This window comes from Delphinapterus leucas, chromosome 7 (genome assembly GCF_059928025.1).
Source record: "Delphinapterus leucas isolate spDelLeu-1000000601 "Yukka" chromosome 7, BTC_Dleu_Yukka2, whole genome shotgun sequence".
In the NCBI taxonomy this organism is placed as follows: domain Eukaryota; kingdom Metazoa; phylum Chordata; class Mammalia; order Artiodactyla; family Monodontidae; genus Delphinapterus; species Delphinapterus leucas.
The window spans coordinates 13980605-13988240 of record NC_143135.1 but is presented as its reverse complement, the minus strand read 5'-3'; positions in this window follow the sequence as shown (position 1 = coordinate 13988240).

Genomic DNA, 7636 nt, shown 5'->3' with positions numbered 1-7636 from the left:
TGCCTACTTCTTAACCCTTTCCCAGCCAGGCAGCAGCAGCGATATACAGAGGAACCCCTGGGTCTCTCTTCAAGAGAGTTTGTTTGGTCATTGAGTTCAGTCATTGGGGTTTGCTCCCTCCAGCGAGCAAGCCTGTAATGAGGACCTCCGGGCCCTGGTCTCCCTCCCTAGGGAAGGTCTGTAATTAGTGCAGGAGGCGAGGCTGGGGAAGCTCAGACAATGTCATTTGAACCAGGATGAGGCAGGGCTCAATTGCTAGTCTGTATGTTTTTCCCCCCTGGTGCCATTTCATACACAAAATTCTGGCAAGCTTAACCCTTTCTTGGCTGGCCTCTGATGCTGGGGCTGGCTTACCATCCTTTCCCGTGCTTAATGGGCCATCCCCACCTCCCCGACATACACACCCCAATTCAGGTGAGCCATGGTTTCCAACTTCCCTAACATCCAAGTCACCTGACGATCAATCATCCAACAAGCCTTCACTGAGCGTCACCGGATACTAAGCACCAAGGGGAGGGGACCCAGAGGAAAGTCTCCCATCATACCATCAAAGAGATTACAATCCTTTGAGCAGTGGAGGCACGGACACCCCCAAACAGGTGGCAAGAAATGCACGACAGAGACTTCCCTGGTGGTCCAGTGGCTAAGACTCTGCACTCCCAATGCAGGGGGCCTGGGTTCGATCCCTGGTCAGGGAACTAGATCCCACATGCCACAACAAAGAGTTCGCATGCCACAACTAAAGATCCCACATGCCGCAACTAAGATCCCACGTGCCACAACTAAGACCCAGGGCGTGCAAATAAATAAATACTTTTAAAAAAGAAGAAAAAGTAAAAAGAAATGCGTGACAGGTTAGAATCAGGCGGTGAGGATCAGCGCAGGCCAGGGAAGGAGGCCACGTGGAGGCAGAGCCGACAGGATGAGCTCAGGGAAGACTGGTGTGTGGTAAGCACTCTGTAAATATGTACTGAGGGAGCCATCTTCCTGGAGCAGAGCATTTCTGCAATCAGAGTCTGAGGGCTGAACCCACAGGGAGAGGGGAGGCAGGCAGAGCCTCGGTAGCCCCAGGTGGACACAGGTGACAGGTGTCAGAGTCTACTGGGATAGGCAGAGGCTATTGCTTCTGCCCACAGGCTCCTGAAGCACTCATTCTGAACCCCTGAACTACAGTTCACCTCACACTGGACCACCACCTGTCTGATTACCCCACCGAACTTCCAGCAACCTGAGAACTTTGTCTATTCACCTCTGCCTAAGCACTGAGCCTGGCACTCAAGAGATACTCAATGAATGCTCCTTGAATCAATGGCTGGGCTTGGATGAGAGGGTGGAGATGTGGGGAAGAATCCACCTCCACAGCCTTTCCCAGAGGGGATGCCAATTGTGGCCCCACTGCTGCTGCAAACCATATCACAATCTCCCTAACATATAAAGAGCTTCTAGAAATCAATAAGACAAGACCAACCACCAATTTTTTAAAAGTCAGAGAATGAAAAGCGTCTACAGAAAAGGAAACATAAATTGTTCGAGGACATCTAAAGAGACTCTCAACCTCACTAATGATAAGAGAAATGCAAACAAAGCCACTCAGAAGTTTGATAATATCCACTGTTTGAGAGACTGTAGAGAAACCAACAGCTTCATATACTGCTGGTGAGGGGGTAAGTCGAAATGAAATATTTGACAATATCTGTCAACATTACATATGCACATTCTCTTTGACCCAGCAATACCACTTCCGAGATTTTATCCTACATATATACAGTGCCTGAGCAAGGCTATCATTATAGCATTATTTGTTAAAAGTAAAAAACTGGAAACAATCTAAATGTTCATCAGTTGGGGACAGGTAAATAAACTATGGTACAGTCACACAATTGGTAGCTATGCACCTACTTAAAAAAAAAAAAAGGATGAGGAAGTTTTCTATGTACTAATGTGGAAGATTTCCAAAACAGATAAAATGGGGGGGGGGAGATGTAGAACAGTGTATTTAATGTAAATTTATTTCTTTTATTTTTGGCTGTGTTGGGTCTTCGTTGCTGCGCACAGGTTTTCTCTAGTTATGGTGAGCAGGGCTACTTTTCATTGTGGTGTGTGGGCTTCTCATTGCGGTGGCTTCTCTTGTTGCGCAGCACGGGCTCTAGGCACGTGGGCTTCAGTAGTTGTGGCTCGCGGGCTCTAGAGCGCAGACTCAGTAGTTGTGGTGCATGGGCTTAATTGCTCCTCGGCATGTGGGATCTTCCGGGACCAGGGCTCAAGCCCGTGTCTCCTGCACTGGCAGGTGGATTCTTAACCACTGCACCATCAGGGAAATCCCTAGAACAGTGTATTTAATATGCTCCTTTTTGGTTAAATAAAAAAGAGAGAAAAGATGTATATACATATGAATACACACACGCACACACACACACACCCCCCACTGAAGGATGCCCAAGAAAGTAATAAAATTAATCATATGCTGGTTGAAGGGTGGGAACTTAGTGGTTAGGACACAGGATGTAGGGATGAGAGGATTAATTTTCATTATTATTATATATATATATATATATTTTTTTTTTTTTTTTTTTTTTGCAGTACGCGGGCCTCTCACTGTTGTGACCTCTCCCGTTGCGGAGCACAGGCTCCGGACACGCAGGCCCAGCGGCCATGGCTCACGGGCCCAGCCGCTCCGCGGCATGTGGGATCCTCCCGGACCAGGGCACGAACCCGTGTCCCCTGCATCGGCATGCAGACTCCCAACCACTGAGCCACCAGGGGAGCCCCATTATATATATATATTTTTTGAGTCATGTGATGCATTATCTTTTCAGCAAATTTAAAAAGACAAAACAAAACCCAAAAAACCCCTCTCCCTAGGTATTGGGGGCTCCAGGTTTCTTCCCAAGTTGCTGAGTAGACAGGATTTCACTTCAGCTGGCTGACCCTCTGTCACTGTCCCTCCCCAGCGCCTGCCAGGTTTTCCTGAGGCCTTGGGTCCCCATAAATGGTGACTCTCATCCCAACTCGTACCTTAAGAACACAGACTATGAAGTCAGACCAAGTCACTGTGTGACGTTGGGCAAGTGTCTTCACCTCTCTGAGCCTCAGGAAAACAGAGTAATCATGTTATCTATCTCCAAGCCTTGTGGTAAGGCTTAAATGAGAAAATGCAGAGGAAGTGCTTAGATAGATCCTGGGACATGATAAATAGTACTGTATAAATGTACCAGACTCACTGTTCATATTCTTTGTCAATATTTTTATTGGATTGTTGGCCTTTGTCTTATTGATTTATAGGAGCTCTTTATAGATTCAGAAGATTGAGATGCGCACTGCAAACTGGCGGAGCACTGAAGGGCAACGGGTCCACAACAAATGGCAGTTTGTGAAAATCATTATTTCTATGATTATTTCTCCTCCAGGCCATGCAGGCTGTGTCTGAAGGCATCCCACACAGGAGACCTCAGGGCTTATCTGGAAATGAGTCTTTACTCATTGGCTCTGTGTCACTGTCAGTGTGATGGTGTCCCCTGGGTTGACCGACATTGTCATTCTCCACTACGGCTTTCAGAATAACAACACCCCTTTCCCCTAGATTAGGCTCATCCTTTGTGCCTTCCCCAGGGGTCCCCAAGTTTGTGGAGCACATGCGTGATCCCCTGTATGGAATGAATTCACTAACAGGTAAGTATAAGGCCTCCCTGGGGAATCCCAAAGTCATCATCCAGGGGCTCCCCACGGGAGACAGACTCTAGGTGGGCAGGTCTGAAGGGCTATAGCGAGGAATAGAGGTGCGGAATATGCAGCATTGGAGCTCCTTGCCCTGATCCTTGGACCCTTGGTGCTTGCTTGCCATAGAGCTGAGAAAAAATGTGGCTCCCCTGGGCCCAAATCCATTCCTTTCCTCCAGGGAATTGGTCCGCCCTTCAGTTCTGGAGGCTCCAGAAACGTTCCTCAGAGCATCTGGAATATATATTCGCTTTAACTGGTGATTGCCAAGACCAGCTCTGCTGGTTTTCTCTCTGTTCTGCTTAGCTATGGGGCCTAGGACTGGTCCTTGAAGACAGGGGATGCCCAGGACCCCCAGCGCCCCCTCTTTGTGCATGACCTGGGATGGGAATCCCCACCTGGACCTGCTCTTCAAGAAGCGGAGACTGGGGCTTCCTTGGTGGCGCAGTGGTTAAGAATCCACCTGCCAATGCAGGGGACGCGGGTTCGAGCCCTGGTCCGGGAAGATCCCACATGCCATGGAGCAACTAAGCCCGTGCACCACAACTGCTGAGCCTGTGCTCTAGAGCCCGCAAGCCATGACTACTGAGCGCACGTGCCACATCTATTGAAGCCCACGCACCTAGAGCCCGTGCTCTGCAACAAGAGAAGCCACGACAATGAGAAGCCCGCGCACAGCAATGAAGAGTAGTCCCCCTCACCGCAACTAGAGAAAGCCCGCATGCGGCGACGAAGACTCGATGCAGCCAAAAATAAAAATAAATAAAATAAATAAATTTATTTAAAAAAAGAAGAAGCAGAGACTGGATGAGGGCCAGTGAGAGTTAAAGGCTCCTCCCAACTCCCTGAAAGCCTCCTGATTGCTGTACATCTTGTCCACTCCTAGAGTCTGGCACAGTGAAAATATTGTCAAACTGATCCAAGCTCAAATTCCCAACTCTCTTGCTTAATACCTGTGTGACCTTGGACAAATAACATAACCTCTCTGAGCCTCACCTTCTTTCTTTTTATGGTTAATTGTTTTTATTTTTTTTAATGTTTATTTATTTATTTGGCTGTGCCGGGTCTTAGCTGCGGCATGAGGGATCTAGTTCCCTGACCGAGGATGGAACCTGGGCCCCCTGCATTGGGAGCGTGGAGTCTGAGGCACTGGACCACCAGGGAAGTCCCCTCACCTTCTTCACCTATAAAAGTAAAAATATTTTTGTATTTATACCTGTCTCACTTCAGGGTGTATTAAAGTTTCTTGAGAAACCCTACAGACAATGGAATTAAATGGCTATTAATAGAGGGAAAAGGATATGGAGAAGGGGGATTAAAAAGCTAAGATGAAGCCAGGGATGCAGTTAGTTTGTGAAATGCACCCCCATGAGACCCTGTTGCAAGAGGTGGGCCCCAGCAAACTCATCTCTGAGCTTCCTGACAGCCCAAGTAAAGAAGGAAAGGCAGTGAGCTATAAAATCCAGAGTGTCCATTAGATAGAAAATAGACCCACCTCTGGGAATTCCCTGGCAGTCCAGTGGTTAAGGCTCCATGCTTCCACTGCAGGGGGAACAGGTTCGATCCCTGGTGGGGGAACTAAGATCCTGCATGCTGCCCGGCACAGGCAAAAAAAAAAAAAAAAAAAAACAGACCCCCTCTCGGAAGCAGCCATCGTTTCTGGGCTCTGAAGTCAAAGAAAAAGTTCTCACCTGGACCTTCCAAAAAAGCGCAAGTGGGGAGGGGAGGGTGTGTGCAGCAAAGGTGATACTATCTCCTAGGCCTTTCTGTGTTTGAAATAAAATAAAACGCCTGACGGTGACCCTCAGAGTGGGCTGCTATGGTAGGTGCTTCAAATGTGCCCACTTCCTTCTACCTACTCAGTCCTCCATCTTCTCCCAGGTAAGAGTATCTGTGAGATCTCTCATGCACTCGAGCAGTCAGCTATTTAATCATTCAGCAAACACTTACTGAACACCTACTATGTGCCGGGCTCTGGATCAGGCAAACATCCGAATCACCCTAAACCTAGCTAGTATCTTCCCCGCTGTCCCCAGATCCTTAGTCTCAGAAGCCCTCTCCCTCCCCCTGCCACCCACCCTTTTGGGTCTCAGGGCTCTGCCTCCTCCCAAGTGTGCCCGTAAACCCCAGGGCACCCCGCTCCTGTGGCTTCCCCCTCATTCCCCACATAGCTTCAGGCTGTTCCCTCCGACCACCACATTCATGGAGCTCAGCCACGTGCAAAAGCACAATTAATATTCCACTCAGTCTCCCCCAGCCCAGCTGCCTATTGGAAGAAGATGGAAACCAGATTTGCAGCCGCACGCTCTGGCATGGATGTGCACGGGGGGGTGGGCCTGCTCTTCGGTGTGAACCGGCACTCTCTCCTCCAGAGGACTGTACATGTGCACGGATGGCAGGAGCCCCACATGTAGGGCCACACCTCCAGACACAGGATCATCCACCCAGCGGCATGTGTGCGCCCAGTCACACCACCACAGGCAGCACACTCGGTTCCTGGCCAAATCGATGCCCAGAGAACACATGGGCTCCTCACACACAAGGCCTATATTTGCTTTCTGGGCAGAGGGAGACAGAATCATAGCGGTTCAGAGCTGGTAGGATGGAATTTCAGAGACTATCCTATCCAAAACCCTCCTTTGACTGGGAAGAATCTGAGGCCCTGGCTTAACCCGGGTGGCGATCAGTCCCCGCTGAAGTGAACCGTGCCTGGTTGCATTTTAGCAAAGCCTTTGATTTAAACGCCTGATGCTGCCTCTCCGCTTCCTGGTGACGGGCCGTTCAGCCTCACCAGCCTTGGAGGTTGGGGAAACCTAGGCTACGGGCTAGGGTGGGGGTAGATCTACAGTGCAGTAGATCACAGGCAGAGTCAAGCCTCTGACTTTCCATGCCCCTGCCCTTCCCACAGTTCCAGCTCTGCAGCCCTAAGTGAAGCAGGATTGGCAGGGGCGTGCCCCCAACAACATGGGGGCTTACTGAGGCAAGAGGAAAGACTAGCCTTATTGACTTTCCTCCCTTGACTGTAGACTCAGAGAGCGAGGGAGATGGAGGACATAGTATGCCTGAGTGTACGTCTTCGGGGTTGGAGCCAGCAGCCTGGGTTATAGAGGCATCTAGAAGCAGAGTTGGTGCAGGTGATTCGAGGTGGAAGAAAGAAGGGTGAGATCAGAGCAGGGCCGAGAGCAAAGCAGGAAGCGGGTGGAGCTGTTCCCCAGGCAGCAGGCAGACCGAGGGCCAAGGGGCGGGCCTGCCTCCAGTCCAAAGATGGGACAGTAGAGCAGAAATTCAGGGAAAGAGAAGCTAAAATAATTACCAGGAAAAGGAGCTGGAAGGGAAACAAGTGTTTTTTTAGTCCTTAAGGAACTTCAGTCTTCAGAGAATTTGGAGAGGGAAAAAAATCTATCTTTAAGGCCCTTCTCCAAGGCAGAGTGGCTGGTGATTCCCTCGCTGCTGAGGAAGGCCCTGGAAGGCCCTCCCCTCAGCGCCTGCCTCTCCCTGGTGAGCAAACCCAGTTCATCTGGGGTGAGTGGAGAGGGCCCTGGGTGAGGAGCCTGGAGGCCTGGATTTCAGTCCTATCTCTGTCTCATTGAAGCTGGCTGACCTGAGGAAAGCCTCTTATGGCTCAAGGCCTCGGTTCCCTGCAAAATAAAGGAGTGGTAAGTCATATAAACTCTCTGAGGCTCCGTTTTCTCCTCTGCAGACCGGGGATGATAATAATATCATGTTTCATCGACTCTAAGATGTCATCAATTGTACAATACACCATTTTTTTTGTACTGTACGCTAAGAAGGAAAAAACACTGTCCATTCAAGTATAACATACTACCGATTATAAGACACATTCTGATTTCAGAGGTGTAAATGTGCATCTCAGAATCAGTGAATATGATATTTATCTCACAAGCTTGTTCCAAGCGTTAAA